The sequence below is a fragment of the Phalacrocorax carbo genome, chromosome 3 (genome assembly GCF_963921805.1).
Source record: "Phalacrocorax carbo chromosome 3, bPhaCar2.1, whole genome shotgun sequence".
Lineage (NCBI taxonomy): Eukaryota > Metazoa > Chordata > Aves > Suliformes > Phalacrocoracidae > Phalacrocorax > Phalacrocorax carbo.
In genome coordinates, this window is record NC_087515.1 from 24,579,758 (window position 1) to 24,602,611 (window position 22,854).

Here is a 22,854-nt window from a genome sequence, read left to right on the forward strand (position 1 = left end):
TAAAAGTAGTGCTGTAACTGTATTCAAAGCAAGCACAGAGCTCCTCAAAGGACTGAAAGACTATTCACATGGTAGAATAAAAGTAACAACACAAAATTCTGCTCTTCCACCCACATTCTCCTGTAGAAGTCAACGGTGTTACATGGATACATGCATCCACTCAGTATCACCTTGTATTCATTCCTACAGTGGGAGTGTGTCCATGTTTAAATACCCCATTGAACAACTTCATCTCTCTATAGAATAATGATACAGTTGCCTCAAAATCATACATCCTTAATATCAAGACCAAATTATTTTAAGCTGTAGTGTCACTGTAGTATAACCTATTATAAAAAACCCTATAGATAGGTTCATTTGGGCTTACATGTTTTAAAAACGTTTTATATAACTATTTATTTTCCAGAAACAAAAATGGATTTAAAAGCTCCTTGGCTGCTATAGCATGAACATAATCCACTACATGCAGGCATTTCATGCTTTATTCAAACACGGCTTTCATGTGTACTCCAGAGCATCGTGCAAGTACAGGCCGAAAAGAATTATTAAAAAAATGTATTTCATCATACTTACCACAAATAAAAAAAGAGACAAAACAACAACTTCAAGTGACTCAGTTTGAATCATTACAGAAAATTAATGCTAATTTCAGTCAGCAGTATAGATAAAAACTACTGGTTCTATCTCAACACTTGTTATTTTGCATTGTTATAGCAAATATTTCACAGTAGGCCTACTCCATAAGAAAAGTTTAAATTGAAAGTAATACATCCTTCCAACACTAGTAGCAATAAAATCTTCATAATTATCTGTGTTTTTTAAAACTAAAACTGATGAGTACAGAATAATGGAACAAGAATCACTGAAATAGAAAGTGCATGGAAACTGTCATATGTATTTCAGGCATAGCATCATTCCTTCCCTATCCCTGAAGTACTGTCCATACTGAGAAATTAAAAAAAAAGACATTTAGACAAATGTGATGTTAGCATGAGATAATTTTCAGAAATTGGAAAGTTCATCAGTTGTAAGAGTCGTACATTCCACCATTCTTAATAAAGGATAAAAACACTGTTTAGCAGTGAGACTTCACCATTTAATTGGTATGGGGTTTTTTCCCATCTCAAAAGAAATCCAGGAAAAAGCATGTTTTAGTTGCATCAATTATTCGGGTCTTCCATCAGTTTAAAGAAGCCTATTGATTTAGATTATAGTTACAGCCATCTAAAGCCTTAAAAGCATTTGACAAGGCCCAAATCCCCGCTCACTTTTAGCTATAGAAGTTACAAAAATGCATTAACAAATTCTCCAATGATGGGTTTCATTAAGATTTGTTTTATGATCTTGTTCCAGGATTTAATGCAGAAATTGATTGATATGTTGAATTATCACAGTAGAACTTCTTGAGCTTTCAGAATATTAATTTTAAAACACTATCACCTCTGTGTCATATGGGGGTTTTTTTCTTACTACCTATAAAAGCAATTTTAAGGAAATCAGGTTGTACATTTCTAGATGCACAAAGAAGTACACACAAGACTAGAAGCTTCTGGCCTAGTAAAAGGCAGCAAAAAAAAATTTTTAGATTCAACTCAAGCGATACTGAAAAAGAGACCCAAATTGTCAATAGCGAATAGATATTTTGATGTACTGACCAATTGTACAAAAAACATGGATGAAAATAAAAGCTTGTTACCTTAGGAAAGAAGGAAGATAAGAAACAAAACCCTCTCCTTCATTTCATTCTCAGTTTGGGAAGACGTCCTTAACATGGAACCTACAAGTTGTCCCCTTGTGGTTTTTGAAGGTCTGCTGCTTCCATAGCTAAACGTCTTGTTTCAATCAGCACCAACAGACCTACACTCATGGACTTTACTCAGCCAAAAGTGATTCTACAGGAAATCTTCAATAAGCTGGGTCTTGCAGGATTAGACAGAAAAGGGTATAGACTCAAGTTCAACCACCAGATGCCAGATTTGTAGAGGATACCATTCACTTTGCCTTGAACAGGGAAAGCCACAGTAACGGCAAGAGAAAAAAAATCTTCAGCTAAGGTACTCCATACACATAGCACCATCTTATTACTAATCCAGCAGTGTTCCATGTGCTTTTTGCAAGGTATGACTCTGGCAAAAAGCCTTCTACACAAGCGAAGCATTCTCCAGGCCAGACCCCTCTACTCCATTCCATTGAGGTTTTCATGCTGAAATTAACCCACTGAAGTCAGAAGGTGGATGAGACTTTAAACTGGCAGCATGGAGCAGAAAACCCCCTACTTATCTGCTACAGCCTTCCAAGTCAGCCCATTTGTGAGCTTTAAGAACTACCACAGCTTATCCCAGACATTGCACGTCATAAGGAATACCTCGATATTGTTCTTCCCTGAGCACAGTTAACTTTGTCCTTTTTGGTACTTTAATGACTAAAACAGTCACTAGAATGCATTTCCCCATTCAATAGAATCTCACTAGATCACATTAGGATGTAATTTACCTGCGGCACAAGGCTTCTGAGCTGGTCCTCTGCAAATAATGAATTTCACTCAGTGTTGCTTGAAGATTCATTGAAAGTTATGGAAATTTACGAAACGTCAGGAAACCAAAGATATTCTACCAAAAGGAAACAGAAAAGTATACTCCACCCCAAAAATGCGCTTGCTAATTTGAACAAAAGCAGCCCTGCTGTCAATATGAAAATACCTTCTTGATGGCTGATACTATTCACCACAAGTGTTACAGTAGTACAAGGTACCCCAGTGATGCCCAGGACCTGACTACCCTTGGCACATCACATACAGAAGAGTGATGCAGAGCTTGTTGCATTCATACATGTGTTCCCTACCAACGTAATAGCTCAGTAGTCTGAAAGCGATTAGACCCACAACACTGAAGATAGTAAACCCTACCTTTGGGGAAATATGCCTATATTGCTTCTGGACCCAAATTGCTTTAGTTGCAGCCAGGTCTGTGTCTCCATACCATGCTGCTCACTGGTTTAGGTTTTGAAAGGAAGGCAGGCATGGCCAGGCTGCAGCAGACACAGCACTGTCAGGTTAAGGATCCTCTGCAACTATTTCAGAACCTTTTATTGAAGGGCCCAAGTATGAAACTCAGTTTAGTTCTTCATTCTCTGTTAGTTTCCTTTCAATTTCTCTCTAGCTGAACACAAAAACAGGTTTTTCAGTTTCAGAGATGTTTATTATAAAGTTAATTTCTCTCCTAGGTCTCAGGCAACGGTACAAGGTTAGCATGCCCAGGTTGCAGACTGTTTATTGTACTGGGACTTTATAGCCTCCAATTGAAGTAATGCCATAAATCATGGAAATGTCTGTTATTCTCAGGAGTTGTGTCTGAAGGTGCTTTTTTCTTCCTCTCTTCAGGGAACTCGCTGCATTCCCCATCAAAGGGTGCAGGTTGGCTTCCATACCTGACATCTCCTTAGGGTGTTCCCAGAGGATTTAGTGAAAGCAAGACTAAATTCACACAAGATTTATGCCCTCTAATATCCCCTTCTTCCAACCTCCTCATCTTGTCAATAAAATCAGAAAAGCATCTGTGACTTCCACTGAAATTCCAAAGCCAGGTAAACATAGGGCTTGCTTTTGGCATCCTTAAACGTGCAATTATCACGTACCTCAGTGAGAATTTTGACCAAGGAAGGACTGCAGAATCTGTATGGTATTTATGTAAACTGAAAAGTATTTTTGCCTCCAGTAATTGACAAATCATTTGCATATCACAAGGAATCAGTATTCTCTATAACATACTGCACCATTTGAACTGGGTGCCTTGGCCATGAACCAAGATTATAACTGTAATTGTTACAGTGCTTGTATACTGTGGGTATATTACATTACCTGAGAAAAACATTAATATCACATTAGTGGTAACTATCAGGGGCTAGTGAGTCTTTACATACTGCACTGTTTTACAGCACAGGCTCATTTTCTGTCCCATTGGATGTTCTGGTCTTCAAATATTTCAACGCTTCAAACAAATTTTTCTCAACCAAGCACTACCTGCAACATTTATTTTTCTAGCTCTACATGGCTAATACGGAAACACAGCTTTCAAGCACTGAATACAAGACAAGCAGGATTATGGTGTCCCTCATTTCAAAGAGTTCACTCTTCATCCAAAGCTCTTTTTGTGAGAAGAGCACAGAGGACCAGATTAGGTCCACAGGTCTAGGCGAATGACAATTTATATATTCTTTCCTGTATTTGTGAGGGTAAGGCCATCCCATCCCAGGATGGGCTGAGAAATTCTCAATCCCCTCTTTACTGCAATGTGTGGAGAATAAATACCATGCAGCTTCTAACCCTAGCATAGCTCTTTTGACTGGTATTTAGCACACGTGAACATGTCTCAGTTGATTTGCAACCTAAGCAGCAGCTCTCATCTCTAATAACTCTAAAGGAGATGATTCAGACCAACAGAGTTTGAGGTGAGTCTTGCTGCAGATGGCGTGACATAAACATGAACAAAATACTAATCCTAACGGAAAAACACTGAACTTGTATGCCTATGTACACTGCTATTACATTTAGCCATTAGAGGTATATCAGCTTACCAGTCCCACATCTAATATGAAAGGTTGTCCAAAGAATTCCTTGTTAAACTACAGGTTAAAAATGGTATAATTAGTTCTCTCCTTAGAGCGATGCCTCCAAAAGAGGTTGTATGCCAATTACTTTGTTATTACCATATGGCCTTCTTCACTGAGTTAACACCCCCCTCCCTGCCCCAAAATATAACACATAGCAAGAATATGTTCTCCTCAGTTCACCTGTGACTGTGGATGCATGTCATATGCAAGTACCTCTAAGTGAAGCACTTACTCGGTATCTATTCCTGTTCTATGACCAAATTCCTCTCCTTTCAAAGGGAATCCTCCCCAATTTAGGAACATTCCTATATCTGTATCAACTCAATATCTGTTGGCACTTCTTAACTTGTATTTGCTGGCACATGCGAGCAGTTTGACAACAAGCCCAAGGTTTATTTGGCAAATCCCAAATGGCCTAGATAGTTTCATTGTGGGTCACATTACTACCCAATCAAATGAAACCAAGAAAGGGGAGCCAAACCTCAAGCTTTATGGGCCCATTTAAGCACTCATCCTGTGGGCATCCCAAATCATTTCAAAGGCCAAGCAGGCAGGCCAAGACGAGACAGGCAACAAGGAACCAGCATGTTTCCATACTGCCCCCGTGCTGGCGTGCACAGCCCTGCCTGATGAGAGAGAAAGGAGACTATCCTTGTCTCCTGAGTGGGACAGAGGTTAGAAGAAGCTGATGGTCCCACGTTAGAACTGATTCATACAGCACTCTTATGTGATGACATCACATCGACAGCAAAGCTAGACTGGGACCAGCAAAAACTAGAAGGCATGTTACAGAAGAAATGAGCTTCTAAACCTGAGTCACCTCCCTAAGCTTCTCCTCATATGTTTGAACTGTGCATCATTTCCTACAAGGCTTAATCTAAAAACTTGTATTGAAGACAGCCCTCAGGACTTGCTGAGCTTTTCGAAATGGAGTGCTGTCATTTACCTGTGCTATCTAGCACCACGTTCTGTTATGACACCTCTTTAATAATGGAGGAAGAGAGGAAGAAACAGCATAGCTTCTGCTGCATGATTCCTCCCATCTCCAAACCCCAACTGATTTATTGCATCAAGGTTTTGGCACTGAAAGTCAAAAGAGAAAATTGGATTTTAATGAAGAAAATAACCTACAAACTCAAGACAGTTTTGAGAAAAGCCTTAGATAACTGCTGTTGGAAGATTAGAGAAGCAGCCTGAATGCGATGAAATGTAACATTTCATTTTTAAAAAAAAAAAAAAAAAGAGGGCAAGATTCACCATAAGAATGGTGAGCATTTTTTTCAGGAAAGCAGCTTCCAACCCCTTCCCTTTTACAGGAAAGTTGGAGAGAAACAACCTACAAAAAGAGCCTCACAATTTTATGTGAAAATATGGTCTCACCAAAGGCTATTTCTCCAATAATATTGCCTAATTGAAAAAAAAAAAATCATTCTTTAGATAATGTGAGTTTTTAGCTACTTATCAAGAGGGTTAATTGTCTTTGCCTTATCAGAACAAAGTGGCTATATTTTTAATTAAGTCGTCTTGTCTTCAAGAGGAGCTTGACCCTGCATACTCTCAATCATCCTACAAGTTCTTAATCTCTTCAGCAACCCCACTGAAGTCGTTGGCAGCATTAGAAATGGCAGAACTTGGGCTCACAGCTTTAAAAAAAAAAATGCACATGCCTAGGTTTAAACGCATACATAAACGTTTGCATGGTCGCGGGTGTACTGAGGGAGCAGATTTCGGTAAGTCCCTAAGTGAAAGAATCTGGATAACATTAATGCATATTTGCATGCAATTGTGAAATTCGAGGCATTTTCCACTCCACAGTTTTCCAAGCGAAAGACCTGGTTACAGCGCACTAGGAAAAAAATTATCTGCCCTCAGCCCTCAAAATGGCAAACTCCCTCCTCACTTGTGACAAATCTTGTCTTTCAACTCAGACGGGCAGCCCCCGCCGACCCCCCGGCACCGGGCTTTCCCTTCCCAGAGACCATCTTGAATCCCCGCACGCCGCCGCCCCCCCCGCCCGAAGCCGCCGTGCCCCCGCCGCCGCCACCCCCGCCCGGCGCCGGAGCCCCCCGGCCCCCCGCGCCGGGTCAGGCCCCGCCGCCGCCCCCGGGGCGCGCATCTCGCCCCGCAGCGGGCACGGCCCGGCCGGCGGGGCTCCCGGGGCTCCGGCCGCCGCCGTGCCGGCGCACCTGCAGCCGGCGCCCCGCCGGGAGGCGGCCGCCCCGCTGCCTGGTCCGGAGGCTCTCCGCAGGACTTGGTGCGGCGCTGCCGGCCGGCGGTACCCGCTTCGGCCCCGGCACCTGGACGCGCCGCGTCGGCTGAACCGCCCGGGGGCGGCGGGGGCTCAACGTCCCTCCGCCCGGGGCCGCCCCCGCCAAGGAAGCGGCGGGCTGCTTCGCCCCGGTGAGAGCTCGCCCTCAGCCCCGGGGCGCGGGCGCAGGAGCCTCCCCGGTCCCCCCTTACCGTTAGACCTTCGCACGATGTTCTCCAGAAACGTGTTCTGAGGCGCCACCAGCCCTCGCCTTCCCCCGGCCATAGTCGCTGTGCGGGAGCGCGGCGCGGAGGCTTCGCTCAGGGCCGCGCCGACCCGCGCTCTGCCGCGCCGCTCCCCGCCCGCCCCATGCCTCCGCCGGGACCGGCAGGGCTGTGCAGCACCGGCCCTCCCGCCGCCTCCCGCACACCGCAGCCCCGCGCCCGCCGCCGCCGCCGCCACCGGACCTCCCGCAGCGCCCCCTGCCGGCAGCCGCCGCCCCGCCGCCGCCGCCGCAAGCCCGGTGCTGCGGCGCCATCGTCTGGTGGCGGCGCGCGTCTCGCTGAGGGGCGGCCGGGCGGGCCAGAGCGGAGGTCACGGAGCCCGCCCGCCCTTCCTGGGAGCTCAGAGCCGCCACCGGCACCCCTCAGGGCTGCAGGAATGGGGCGGTGAACGGAGCTAAATCCAGTTGGCAGCCGGTCACGAGCAGGGTTCCCCAGGGACCAGTTCTGGGGCCAGTTCTGTTTAATATCTTTATCAATGATCTGGACGAGGGGATCAAGTGCACCCTCAGTAAGTTTGCAGACGACACCAAGTTGGGCGGGAGTGTCGATCTGCTCCATGGCAGGAAGGCTCTGCAGAGGGACCTGGACAGGCTGGATCGATGGGCCGAGGCCAATTGTATGAGGTTTAACAAGGCCAAGTGCCGGGTCCTGCACTTGGGTCACAACAACCCCATAGAATCATAGAATCGGGGAAGAACAGCTGGAGAGCTGCCCAGCAGAAAAGGACCTGGGGGTGTTAGTTGACAGCCGGCTTAACGTGAGCCAGCAGTGTGCTCAGGTGGCCGAGAAGGCCAACAACATCCTGGCTTGTATCAGGAACAGTGTGGCCAGCAGGAGCAGGGAGGTGATAGTGCCCCTGTACTCGGCACTGGTGAGGCCACACCTTGAATACTGGGTTCAGTTTTGGGCCCCTCATGACAAGGAGGACATTGAGGTGCTGGAGCGTGTCCAGAGAAGGGCAATGAAGCTGGTCAAGGGTCTGGAGAGCAAGTCTTATGAGGAGCAGCTGAGGGAACTGGGGTTGTTTAGTCTGGAGAAGAGGAGGCTGAGGGGTGACCTTATTGCTCTTTACAACTACCTGAAAGGAGATTCTTCCAAGTTAGTAGTGATAGGACAAGAGGAAATGGCATCAAGCTGCATCAGGGGAGATTTAGATTGGATATTAGGAAGATTTTATTTACTGAAAGAGATATCAGCCATTGGAACAGGCTGCCCAGAGAGGCGGTGGAGTCACCATCCCTGGATGTGTTCAAAAAACATGTGGATGTGGCACTTTGGGACATGGTTTAGGAGGCATGGTGGTGTTGGGTTGATGGTTGGACTTGATGATCCTAGAGATCTTTTCCAACCTTAATAATTCTATGATTCTATGATTCAAGGGGAAACACAGTGCCCACAGGGTGGGTGGCAGCATCATCTCTGAGAGGGCTCTGCCCACTGTGGGGCAGACAGCCCCTCATGGTGCCCTCTGCACCTGCCCAGGGGCAGCTGCAGTAGCTCAGCCCTCAGTGCTGCACCTCGGGGGCTGCTGAACTCCAAATGCTTTAAAACCACCCACAAACTCGTGGCAGCTGGTCTCCAGGGCAGCAGGAGGTACCTCCCTCCCTCACAGCAGGTGAAACCCTGGAGGCCTCGCTGACACCCCCCCGGCAGGTTGCTGCCGCTCTCCGCTATCCCCCCAGCTGGCGTTTCACACCTTCCCATGATGATTTATTTTAGAAGGCTACTCAGTACCGTATGGACAAACTGATTAACAGCTCAGTGGAAGCAGTGAGATAAACTATTTAAATATAACCTTTGACAGGTCTTAAACTCTTTGAAATATTTAATTTACAACAGTTTTTCATTCAGGGATTAAACGACTTTGTTCTTTCTGCCTTACTAATCTGTCAGTAAATGGAAAATACTCAGATCTCTTCAATGCAAAAGGCAGATTTTCTCGCTGGCATTGGCATTTGCTTGCTGCAGCACCTCGTTAAGTGCCGCACCTTCAGGCTCCGCATCTCGGGGCATATTCAAGACACGAGCATGTTTCCGCATGATCGCACGTATGGGGAAAAGCTATTTCACACAGTAGGAGCAAGTACAGCACAGCAGAGACGATGGGCCGTGTCGCTCAGGCTTTTTACGCATTAGCACTGCTCCCACAGAATTTTGGCACTGCCCAGCCAGCTCTCCCAGGTAATGCTTGGGCCCTGGCCACAGTACAGCCAGGAACCGCAGCCAGCTCCGGCGCAGCCACACACGCCGTCTGATTCAGCCAGGCAGGGTGGCCGTGGCTGTGACTGAACGCTGACTGTACACGTGCGCTGCCGCAAAAGCCTGATCTTCATTCTGCCGACCTCCTGCCTCCCCACAGCATTTAAGGGAAAGGACACACACTACGTATTGTGGAGAGTCGAGGGGTGGAGGCAGGTGACAACTTCCTTGCAGCAGGAGCTACAGATCACATCCCAGAGCATCCTAGGGTCAGCAGCCCCTCCTCACACAGCCAGAGACCCAGGTGGCTCCTAAAACCCCAGGATGGCCCAGCCCAGCTGCCAGGCATATAAAGTAGCTGTGCCATGGAAGCCACTCTTAAACTGGTCGTGTAATGTACACTGGCCATCCCTGGATTTGCTGCCAGAGCGAGACAGGCTAGGGGAGAAAAATCAAGCACCTGAATTTCCAAAAAGGCTAATTCTCCCTGGAATATTGCATGGAAGCATTTATTTGCATCTTTACACATCTAAATCTACCCCCAACAACCATATGTATGAAGGCCCCAGGTTATTTAGTTCCTGCTAGCTTCAGCAGCACAGGCCAAACTTGAGGAGATCAAACACTCTGGCAATTTCCCCAGAAAAAATTGTAAGTGTAACCTTTGACACTGAATTTACACAACCATTAACAACCAAGAGTGATCTGGAAGACTGTTTCGTTATTCCTCTAAGCCACTGTACCAGAAGGCTAGATAAGTGCATGCTATCTTAGCTTCTGCCGGGCTCTGCAGGAATATCTATGACTTGGAGACACCTGGCAGCTGGCATTCATTATAGAAACTTCGAGGCCTTCAAAGAAAAAGATTTAAAACTGAATCAGCAAGTACACAGCAGTGGGAGCAAGGGGACACACAGTGAGAAAGAAAAGCCATATTTTTTCCGGAAATCCATGAAGCGTGGGCTGGCTGCAGTTTGTGTTGCGTTGTGTGGTCCGGTCTCTGATCGCCTCATTTTTCAGAGCATCATGCTTAATACCACAAATTCCATGTCAAAGGTACCATTTTAGCTAGGTTGGGTTTACATCTACCTTGTAACACTGCAAACAAATAAAATGTTATAGCAAATGCAAGACTTCTCCTTTATCTTCTGCCTCCTTTCTCCCCACTGCAAAACAGGATTCCTGATGGTGATGTGAATCTGCACCACTAGTGGAGAGGGACACTGTGTTAATGCTTCACTGTGATTATTTTGTATTCTATACTCATTTTCTTGCCATTGCTAGTAGATTTTGCAAACGATACAAAGCTGGAAGCTAAGCCCCACTTGAAGCAGCGCACGTACACTGCCTGACTTCATTATTAGATGGTTACAGCTCTTCAGCTATCATTTTTTTGGAAAGCTGAAAACTGGAATAGCTTAATTTGCTTGTTTGCTAAAGCCTAATGGGCAGAACTTAATACCTAATATTTCCACTTAAGGCTAATGCAAAAGGTCATAGTTTGCTATAGAGGACATTCAGCTGTATTTTATTATGCTGCTCTTTCAGCCTGTTGTTTTTTTTCCTGAAAAAGGCCCTAGGTCAGGACTTGTAGTACCCCAGTAAGCGACTGTCCCTTGGCTGCAGAGCCTTAAGCTACTGTTCCACAGTCACTTTGAGCAGCTGCTGCTGCAAAAAGGACAGATTTGCCTTCATCTAAGCTGTGAATATTTGTCACCCCACTTGAATTGAAAACCAGCCTGAAAAGAAACCCAGCACTGGTGGTAAATGAGGAAAGGCAGCTGAGGCACCTCCCTTTTTGGCAGCAGCTTGTATTTATGCCAACCCATTTACTAAGATGACCGTAGCTTCCAGTGTTGATACACACAAATGTGCTGAAAATTCCATCATCAATAAAAACACCGGTTCCAAGCACTAATTTGTGGGAATTCCACTAAACCCCCATGTTATTTATGAAATAAAAACGTCAGAATAGGACAGAGCTCCTTTCTTTCATCTCGTCACAAGGTTCAATCCTGAGAGATACTATGGTATTTTCTGTTAAAAACTTCCCATGAGTCAGCCATACAGTGTCTCTAGCTAATCTGTTCCAACATCTAACAAATCTCATAAGAAAACTTGTTCTAAAATACCGGCAAGTCATCTGCTCTTTAAAGCTAGTAAAAACTCCTTCTTCTGTGGACAAAAAAAATCACCAACCCTTTTGCAAGTTTTCAAACGGATGAAGACAAACCCAGTTCTTCCAAAGTTGCAGGAGACTTTGCCGTCAGATTCTGTCAGTTCACATTCACAGCATCAAATCAGTAAAGAAACACAATGGTTAGGGAAGTCTCACCTGCTCAAAATTTATTTGATTTCTATTGAAAAGCACTGGTTTTATTCAAGGCTGGTTTGATTTCCACCCTGTTTTGCAGACTACCTTTTGTTCTTTATAAAATAAGTTCTTTATAAAAAAGAAACTGTCAAAAACCAGAATCATAACAACACAAAGTTATAACAAACTACCACCACCCCTGAAAATAAAAAGAACATTCAATCTTTAAATTCAGTTCCATTTGTGTGCTAAGATATAGCTTTTGCTAAACTGATAAAATACATTAATTGGTAGGATAACAAATTACAGAAGGTAATGCACAAGTTACTCCACCATACAGACACCAAACAAAAAAAGGACATTCTGAATTCAAACAAAGATAAAAAACAACTATAATTTTAATTTTTTTAGATTAAAATCAATAAAGCAGTCATTACTCTACAAATTCTTATCCCCAAAAGTCTGCAGGCTAAGGTCACTAAGTACACACGTACATGAATACTTAGTTCCCTGTGATTAACATTGTTACTTTATGGAAAAAACAATGAGAAACAAGTCAGACCTCAAAACTAAGGTTAAGTCCATAGTTCAACAAGTACGCGCATGTCTATCAAAAGGAAAGAATGCAGGAAAAGATCTATGCATCTTACTGAAACTGTTCCATTTATTTCTACAACTCATTTTAACCAAAGTGGTCCAGACATTGGCAAAGTTCAGTCTGAGGTTCCTAAAGGTCCCATTATTTCTGCGGTCTAAAATTAAATGAAACATTTAACTCAAAGAAATAACCAGCTGCACAGCAGACTGTAGACCTAAGAATTAAGGAATGTTAGTATTCCCAAATAGCCATAACAAATTTGTCAAAAAATAAATATGGACACTTTTCCAGTTTTGGAATTACTGAATTTCCTCCAGACTTTTTATGGGTAACTAATACGGGGAAAAAAACTAAAAATATTCCTACATTCTGGATAGAAGAAAAAAATCTCAAAATGAAACTGATGAGGGAGTACACAGCCAGTCTCTTATTTATACATCTAACATTTGGAGTGTGGGCTAACAGGGAAGAACTGTTCCTTCTTAGAACAGCTCAAAAGGGCATAGAAAAAATTTCCCTGTTTGGACAGCATGTCCATCTCCATTTATTTCAACAGGAGATGGCCTGCTGTCCTTCCAGATTTAGGAAAAAAAAAAACAAAACAACAAAAAAAAAAACCAAAACCACAACTCAACACTAAACCCGCCCCCACATCCAGATTAGGACATCAGCTACTATCGCCATTCTCCTCACTGCAAGTGTCTCTACCCAGCCCGCTTGGCTCCACCCTCTCCTGTCCGGCCCTGCCTATGGTCTCTCTCAGAGCAGAGGCAGCAACCCACTGAAGCGTTATTACCCAGAGGAGGAAAAGATATTCACCAAGTTTCTTTGGTTCCAGGTCTGGTAGGTTTTTCATTAACATTTTTATTGTGTACTTCGGTTGGCTTCAGTTTTCCTGTGTCTGGGTCAACATAAAATATGGCAAAATGAAGCAACTCGGGTGCACCTTGCTTGAATTCTAAGAGAATGCAGGGCCCCCCACTCAACAATTGTAATAAATATTTTTATTTGCATGCCTGTCACAATAAGCCTAGGAACCCATAGTTCTGGGTGATAGTTGTTGGTTAAGTGGCAAGGAACGTTGCAGGCTATATTACTGTGTTAAGTTACTGACTGCATTTTTATCTCTCAACTGTGGTCCAGTAGTCCCTACTTTAACAATATAAAAAAGCTACTTTTAATCCTACATTTTTACAAAATGTTGTAGAAAGAATAAAAATAAAACCTAGCTATTTTAAGCCTAGATTCAGAAAAATGATTCCTAGTCAGAAATATTCTTGCTCCTGCGCTAGCTAGCAGGTTTTCCATCTCTTTTTTCCTACTTTGGCCCTAAAACATCCCCTTTTAGCCACTGCCCTTGACCCAAACCATGTGATTAGCTTTCTGATCAAATCTTGGATTCTACTATACAGCAGTTTCCAACAATGTAATAATATGAAGAAGAATTCCTAAATAATGAGGAGTCAGACTCCCCAAATTCTACTATGTAGCCTAAACTCTGTAGTTTAAATTAAAAAGCAGAACAATATTAAAATTCTCATTGCTTGTTCTCTGGACAGAAGCATCCTACCTGTGAGGCTGACAGTGGTAAACAACACTGTTAGTGAGAGCCTCTTTTACAGTAGTCTCTCCAAGAAACAACCTCAAAAAGTACCCAGTATAAAACTACACTCAACACAGGGAAGAACTCTCTTGCGTAAGGCTTGTATTTCATACTTTTGCCTTACCCATACTCAGAATTCCTATTTTGGAGTTATATATTTTATAAAGTTGATCTCTTTCCTCATGACCTTACTGACCATTTCTGCTGCTTGTACAATTTCAATTTTAGAAGGTTTGTCAATAGACAGAAACCAACCCCCGCCTCCAAAAAATCCCTTACAACAGGGAAGGAAAAAAAGGCAAAACAAACTCTTCTTACTTAATTTCAGTTTTACTGAGACTAACATTTCATCACATATTTCCCACTTACTGATCTTCCTGTCAACAGACTAGATTACTTGCAGTATTTGCTTTCCATGTAGACAGAACTCTGCTGCATTCTTTGACAGTGAGAGGGACGCACAGAAGTAGCAAAAAAACTCAGGAGAGTTGCTGGAAAGAAAGAAAGAAACAAAAAAATAAAACCCCAAACAAACAAACAAACCAACCAACCCAAACCACATTGTAACTAGCTTAGTAATGCCACTTTTAAATTTTAAAATTTAAATATAGTGATTACTGATTTTCTCCTTCTAACTAATCTCTTACTGTTATCATCTGCAGTTGCACTGAGAAAAATTCCTAATTTTCTAAGTTTGATCATATCTTAATAGCATTTTTACAGGGCCTTTATCAGCACTGGACTCGTATCTAGTCCTAGTGACTAATATCAGATGTCCCTAAAGTGTGACTGGCTATTGATTCTCATAAGTACTTGGATACCTGCTGTGGGGGTTTTTATGCCTTTTCTAATTTTGGTTAGGTTTTTTTACAATATATTCAGCGCAGGCACTGCCAGGTATAATGTTCAAAAGGAGCTCACATTTTGCAGATGTTCAGACATGAATATAGATGCTCTATGAAATTCAAAGTGTTTAAACAAATAGAACAGCATTCCTTTTTGTGCTTCTATTCATTATTGTGAAGCAAGGGCTGCTAGCAGTTAATTGATAGGAAAGCTTCTGTGTAGGGTCACACAGTGCAGTGAAATATCAGCACATTCTTCAAAAAAGATGCACCATAATATCCAAACCCATCTCCAGCTACCTAACCAAAATACAGTGTATGGCTTTAAGGGAGGTTAGGGAATGAGTGGTTGGGCCAAGACACATGCTTGTTAGATGATGCTTCTGCTGATATTTCATATATAAATGTCCACTTCTATCAGAGATGCCTTTGGCAGTTCTGCAGTATCTGTAGGGAGTAGATCTCTAGCAGTGGGATGCAACCCTGAAACCTGGGTCATCTCTTTGGTTTTTCAGAACACTAGATGTCTACCACAAATGGACCTCTAACAGGCTCCCAGACTATAACATATTTCAAGTTTTAATGAGGTAGACCCTCAAACTGAGGATAAAAGCCACCTTCATTAAAAGGGATGTAATTTACATGAAAGCTAGTAAACTACATATGAGCAAGTAAAAACTTCACCTCCAGCATAAGAGTATTTAATATATTGGTTGAGAGTGAATTTGAAGTGGGTATTTTTCTAAAAAACTGTTGTGGAAAGCAGTGATAGCAAGGTCCTAGTGGTGTCTGGCATTTTCACCCTAGAGTTATACAAGCATGAGGTTTTGCTTTTCCTCTTGGTTCAACAAACACTCCAGTAGAAATACTGTGAACTGCTGAATCTTCCCAAGGAGTATTTTCCTAGCGTAGACTGACCCTTTATGTATCCATCCATACCCTCAGATGCAAGATTGTGGATTACAGTTTTATATTTATGTAGTTTTATCCGCTTCTGACACGAGAAAAGAGAATCACGGAGTCACATGGAAAGGACAAGGGGGAATGGACACAAATTGCTCTTGGGGAGATTCCGACTGGACATCAGAGGGGAATTTTTCACATGAGGACAGTCAACCATTGGAATAATCTCCCCAGGGAAGTGGCTGACTCGGCCACGTTGGACACCTTTAAGAGTCATCTGGACAGGGTGCTGGGCCATCTTGTTTAGACTGTGCTCTTCCCACAAAGGTTGGACTAGATGATCCCTGAGGTCCCTTCCAACCTAAGATTCTGTGATCATTGTCCAGAAAGCATTATATATATAATACAACCTGAAAAGCCAGACACAGCCATATTGAGGTGTTTGTTGTTGGGTTTGGGGTTTTCTTATTAACAGAATACACTTAAGAGAACCACTTTTACTCCTAGAAAAAAAAAAAAACAACAGTGCAATGGTATTATAACAACAATTTCCATGTGGGAAATAAATCTTACGTATTTCAGAAAAATTAATTAGCAATTATATTTTTATTGCTTGCAACTCCATCTAAGATATATTCTCAAAAGAGAACCTCTCGCTGATCTTTCATAAATTGTATACCTGAACTGTGGATCATTACATCAGCCAAATAATAGTTACAGTAGGAAATGATATGGTACTTGTATAGCAATAATGTTTTGATATCTATACGGTCCAGCCGCACTGACCTCCAAAATCCATCACAGCTCCTTAACACAAGGATTTCTAAGAAACAGTATATACTTTTCTATAGAAACCATGAGATGGAAAACAAAAACACCAACTCTTGTAATACCTCAGGAACCTTCTTTTGGTCACACACAGTCAGTGTTATTTTCCACTTTATGCTCCCCTTCCCCACCCTTAAACCACATGAAGCCAGGTAGGATAAGCTATCAAGAACAAAATATAGCAGGAGGTGCCAGTATGCTGCAGCATAAAAATGTTATTATGGTCCAAGGCCCAGGACATACAGCAAAACAAGCTGCCACTACTGGTTACTACACCACTCTATACTTTTTTCACATGCAAAGTTCTTCCTCAAATGAGGTTCTTAACACTACTACCTTCCGTTCTTTAAAATCCCTCAAGATCAGTTGTACAACAACACTGTGTCTTAAATGGATGGGCAGTGCAAGGTTACAGTAATTTTACCTTGGTTTGTTCACATCAACATATTACTGATGTTTCCCTTACTCTCCCTTGTTTTCTTGATGTTGGTTACACACACTGACTGGATCCTCATTAAACAGTAAACTGTTTGGAGCAAGCTTCCCTCTGTTTCAGGATTAGGAACACAATACAGTAACATACCAGAATAAAAAAATTATGCTCTGATATGTGTTAAAGGACATTTCTCTCGAGAAAGGGAATTTTGGTATTATTAACTGCAAGAAAATCTTGCACAGTACATTCCTTTCATAACGTACTTCACAGAAGGAAAAGGTGGAGAAAAAATAGGAGGGAGCATAAATGTCATTGACTCACAGCAAATGGTCACCTCTTCAGGTACAACAGCAATGGACAACCTGGCAAGAAAGAATAGAGCATAAGTTTAGCACACATTTCACTAAGTGCATAAAACCAAAGCACTTGCTTTGCGTTTAAAAACAAAACAAAACAACAAACAAACCAACCCACAAAAAAAACCAGATGCCACGCAGGAAAAGTACATTTCTTATGGAAGTCTAACAGCTCTAAGTATCAATTAGATGAGATCTGCTTTCCACTGAACAGTCCTATGAAAAACAGTTTAGGTAACTGTATGCAAAAGTAGAACAGGACAAAGTAAAAGCACCCCAGTTTACCAATGCCTTTTTTTTTTTTTCCTGTGGAAACAACTGGCCCTAAACCCAATTATCTGTAGAGACATGCTGCCATTTCAGCCACATACTTGAGCTATTCATACACAGACTGAGATTATTCACAGACAATACTGAGTGCCAATGTTCTGATTCAAAGACATACTACCAGCTGTTGCCAAAATTTACTTTGAAGAGGTTAAGAAAAAATGCAAGTAGTTAAATGATGTCTGTAAAGTGACTTTCTGAAATAACCTACTGTCCCAAGTTGCCTATATAACATAAGGTTAAGCCAGCTAAACTCAGGCTTTTCCCACAGAGTGTCATGATAATCAACTGGACGCAGAACGCTCTTTACTTTCTGTAAACAGTACAGCTTACCAGATAGTCAGGTTAAATGTAGAGAAATGAAATAATGAGACTGAAAGGGCTGATCAGGAACACCTGTCCCTTCCATCAAGAAAAATTTTGAAAGTTTGGAAAATTTTTCATTTTTCTTTCAAAATAAAAAAAAATTGTCATACAGTGTAAGTGGAACTCACTGCTATAGAAAGTCACTGAAACAACAATCTCCAAATAAGTAAAGGTGGAACAGATATTTTCTTAACACATCTAGAGGAATCAAAATTATAATTTTTTTTTTTCAAAAGATACCAAACTTTACACTTTATAGCTTCAATAAATCTTTAGAAGACCAAGAACAGGCTTCTTGCCAAGAGAGAATGGAGACTATTGCATCTGCCCCAAAATAAGTTCCTCCGTAGACTTTGCTGTTCATAACTGTCAGGATCAAAGTACTGAACAAGATGAATGTTAGTACTACCCATTATGCTAGCTCTTGGATAAGCCTTCCTACAGTGCAACAAACCATTTCAAAATACTATTTTTAACAGTATGCCAAGTCCTAACATCCGCTGTTTCATTCAACATATCAACCACCAACACTGTACAACACAGCCTAAGTCTCAAATTTTGGCAAAGGTTTCAGAAGAGTATAATTTGATCAGCTGGTGGCAGGTGAAACAACAACAGGAAAGTGTTCACAACTGCTGAAATCCTTAAACTTCTCAAAGAAACTGCAACATGATTTTCCCCATATCCCAAGAGTTAGTTACTGACTGTGCTTATACACACAGTCTATACTCTATGATGCTAACTAAATTGCAGAAGAATTCTGTTCAGATTTGGAGAGCAGATAGCTCTCGAAGCCTCAAACTGGAAGACAGTGATACAAAAATAAATCAAACAAAGAAAAAAATCTCAAATCTCAGTCAGGGCATACGAACAGCAGCAAGTCAGGGAATGTTTTATTGTTGCATTTCACTGACCAGCCATAAAACAAATTTTTACTGTTTTCTGCCTTAATAAAACATTAATACTAGAATTCAGAAATACTAACAAGTGCCAATCTTGAGACCAATGGCCTGATTTTCCAGAGCTGTAGAAAACTCATAGCTTCCACCATCTTCCACTGGTTCACTAAAAACATGGAGTCCTTTGGAAAATTCGAGAATGTTGCCTGGAACAGAGCAACCACCATCAGTCTGAAAGAACTAATAAATCTCACCCTGTCCACTCTAAGCCTCCCACTTACCACCCAGCAGGCTGAGCTGTGTTTAATATAAAAGAAACACAGTACTTGACAGACGACACCTATATATTTTCCAGCAGAGAAGTGAACAGACTCCAAGCAGTGTAATTTATCTGAAATTACCTTGATTCCAGGCATGCTTTTCTTAATGTGTTTAGGAAGACAAAGAGCATACTTGTCTTTATGAAACATTCATACCAAAGGGAATTATAAATCTTCACATTAAAGCACAAGTTTCCAGGCTGGATATTGCCAGAAGAGTTCATGGTCATCCTGTTTTCTGTTTTACACAACACACATTATACACTTGTAATTTTGCTGAAGAAGCAACACAAATTTGTTTGACCTGCCTTTAAAAAGATCTAAAAAGACACAGATTTTAAATGGTATAAAGTGACATTCCCAAGCCAAGGAACTGCCAAAACACTCTTTCCAAAAAAAACCCAGAAAGTGTAAAACACTCACCGTAAGACAAAAAGACCAAGCATGTGATCTGCAGTACTTTTCATGAGTTAGCAATTTCATAGGCAAGATGGACATAACAGACAAGAAAGACATTTGAGGTGCTGAAGTGCATTTAAAGAAGAGCAATGAAGCTGGTGAACCGTCTGGAGCACAAGTCTTATGAGGAGCGGCTGAGGGAATTGGGGTTGTTTAGCCTGGAGAAGAGGAGGCTGAGGGGAGACCTTATCGCTCTCTACAACTACCTGAAAGGAGGTTGTGGAGAGGCGGGGGTCTCTCTTCTCCCAAGTAACAAGTGAGAGGACAAGAAGAAAGGGCCTCAAGTTGTGCCAGGGGAGGTTTAGACTGGGTGTTAGGAAAAATTTCTTTACCAAAAGGGTTATCAAGTACTGGAACAGGCTGCCCAGGAAGTGGTGGAGACACCATCCCTGGAGGTATTTAAAAGACACGTAGATGTGGTGTCTAGGGACATGGTTTACAGGTGGACTTGGTGATCTTAAAGGTCTTTTCAAACTTAAATGCTTCTATAGTAATACAGGCATGTGGAACCATCTAGTATTTTAAGAAATTATCTTGTTCTGAATAAACAGTTTTTGCTTTCCCATAGCTCACCACTCAACTGTTAATACTACCGTTAATCCTCACTGCAAGGTAGTAATAACGAATTGCAGACATCCACAGTCTAAGAGCCTAATTTTAAGCAATGAATTCCAAGAACCTGCTCTCACAAAGATAATTGCAAGAGGTCTCAAACCACGTGGAGCACCCCCAGAAGCCACATGTGTTTGAAGCTCAGTTAATTCATGGACAGTGAAAGCTCTTTCCCTTTGAGCTTCTATTTCTACTAAAACCTTGCAGCAACTCTGTCAAAAGGCAGAAGCAACGGCTTCACCTTCCTTGTTTACAACCTCTCCATTCCTTAATCCCCTTCCTCCCTGTCGCAATCTTCTTTGCACTCCAGCAATCCCTCCCCTCCTGCCCAAATACCTTTCCCCCAAAACTATGACTTTGGGAAGTAAGTTTTAAGAAGAATGAAAAACTGGCAGGCTCACAAAAAGAATCTTTAGACTGGCCCAAGTCATACCTTCTGAAGGCATTGGTTACACTGCTATCCTCTATGGCTTACCCTTAGATAGAAAAATTAAGAATAAGGATACATATGGTAATATTAGTCTAAGCTAATTCCTTATATATATTATCTACAACAGATGCAGGACTAATCTCACAAACTACAGTCTAATCTGTGAGCACCCGGATAGTGAATGTGACAGAGGAACGGGGGGAAGAGTTGGAGAAAAACATTTTTAGAAAAGGAAGACTTCTGTACACGAGAAGGCATATTCCAAGGCAATCCAACTTTTAAGATTACATGGGGGAAAAAAATCACTACATACATTTGGCAATACTTAAGTTCTTGACTTAGTGAGCCTATGCTCTTTTAACGTAGCCTCTAAAATGCAGTTTTAACAGTAGCCAGACAAATAACAAACTAAAAGGGGCACACTCTTAAGACAACTTTCCTCCCAGCCATACTGACAAGGAATCTTTCTTCTTTTCAGGTGATTACCTTCACAACACTTGTAACAAGTTGGTATTCCTGAAAGATGTAACAGCTTGTTAAAATGTCCAGTGGCTTTGGCTTTATCAGTAAAGAACTGGCAGACATACAGAGTCACAATGCTGCAAATGTGCCCAAACCTCACATCCTTAGAAAGCTAAAAATCCTCAAACACTCAGTTTTATGAGAACTAAAATAGAAATGCCCAATTTCCTGCAAGTTTTTCATATTGATTTTGAATCTAAAAAGTGCAAACCTTGGTTGAAGATTTTCCTGTGCCTCTGGTATTTGTGAGTGCTTTCTCTTACGTGAATTCTTTTGTGTACATTAAAATGTGAGATCACATTGCAGCTTTTTTCCCTCAATTGTTGAGGCACTTGCAGGTAGTCAACCACCTTTGTGTCTACCTTCTCCTCACTCATCTTTTTTTCCAACTCTTGGGGAGAGAGAACAGCAAAGATACAGGAGTCAGAGCTTGTTTTCTCCCATTTTTGATGGTCAGCTGACGAAAGCTGTCTCAAAAACAGTTCTTCAAAGACCACAATATTCCCAGAGCAGCAAGAATCTTGATATTTTCCCACCATATTCTAAGAGGCACACATAAATCAGAGGTTTTTCAAAATTATAGAATTCGACCATATTGGGCTGATTTTGAGGCAAGTATCAAACAATAGCACCCTGCAAGCATGGCAAACTACATTGTGTTACAGCCCTACTGTAAAGTGTTAGGGACACTTGGTAGTCACAAGACGGGACACAAGTAGTCATCTTTCCTTAATCTCACTCTAAGAAAGCAGCTATACCATTCTAGCTAGCGCTCTTAAATCAGTCAACCAACTTGGGGCAGCACCTGCCAGGGCAAAATCTGGGAAGAATAGCTGAGATGTGACAAAGTATAATGGATTGTGTCAGATAGTCTTAGTTGGAAAATGAGACTTGACTACAATATATGGCAATGTTTAACAGTTAAGTTCATACTTTTTTTCCTACATCGGGAAATCAGCCTGCCAAGTTATCGCTACATTATTAAAAATATCTTTAACACATATTTCAAGTATAGCCACAATGACATTAGATATATTTGCATGGATGTAAGCCAGACTAACTGATCTCTAGATGAAGTAACAAGACTGTTACCGTATTGTAGCTCAGCTTCTACCCGGAGCCAGTCTCAATGGTTTTTTTTTTTCCTCTTAAAACGAGAATATTTTTATATTAACTGGATGATGACACCTGAGCACTTGGTAACACACTGGAATTATGCTAAATAAATAGAAAAAGATAATTCTGTGCGTTTAGAAAGACAAGCCAGCACCAATGCACACACGCTTCACAGCGCCTCGAACTACCCGCAACGCTGCCCGTTTCTGGGGCCGGCTTCCCGGTGCCCTTAATCCCCTCCACCTGACGTGACCCTGGTCTGACACCTCCCCAGGAGCCGCGGCCGGGAAGGCCGCCCTGCCGGCCCGAGGAGACCGCGCGCCGCCCCGGCCCTCGCCGGCGGCCGCCACCGGCTGTGGCCGCCGAAACCCGCCCCGCGAGATGCCCGCCCCCCGGCCCCGCGGGCGGCCGCTCCCCGCAGGCCCCGCTCCGCTGTCCCCCGGTCGGGCCCCCGACCCGCGCCCCCTTCTCTCCCACGCCACGGCCGCGGAACCTCCCGCCCCTCCCCGCGGGACACATTTCCACCCCTCCCCGCCGGCATCCATGCGCCGCCGGGGGGAAATAGTCCCCTCTCTCTCCCC

The 22,854-nt window shown here is 42.7% G+C and overlaps 1 long non-coding RNA gene across 5 annotated transcripts; it reads right to left on the reverse strand.

The window, feature by feature from the left end:
- Window positions 1-8,985: 8,985 nt before the first annotated feature.
- LOC135312477 (uncharacterized) lies at window positions 8,986-22,661 on the reverse strand. 5 transcript variants are annotated; one of them, XR_010372026.1, is made up of 5 exons: window positions 18,901-22,661; window positions 17,188-17,228; window positions 16,013-16,105; window positions 14,224-14,345; window positions 8,986-13,152 (listed from the first exon to the last, which is right to left on the reverse strand). It is a non-coding gene; the product is annotated as an uncharacterized LOC135312477 (long non-coding RNA). The 5 variants fall into 5 exon arrangements; XR_010372024.1 differs by having other exon boundaries at window positions 8,986-10,437; window positions 13,071-14,345; XR_010372025.1 differs by adding an exon at window positions 16,855-16,977 and having other exon boundaries at window positions 8,986-14,345.
- Window positions 22,662-22,854: the final 193 nt, after the last annotated feature.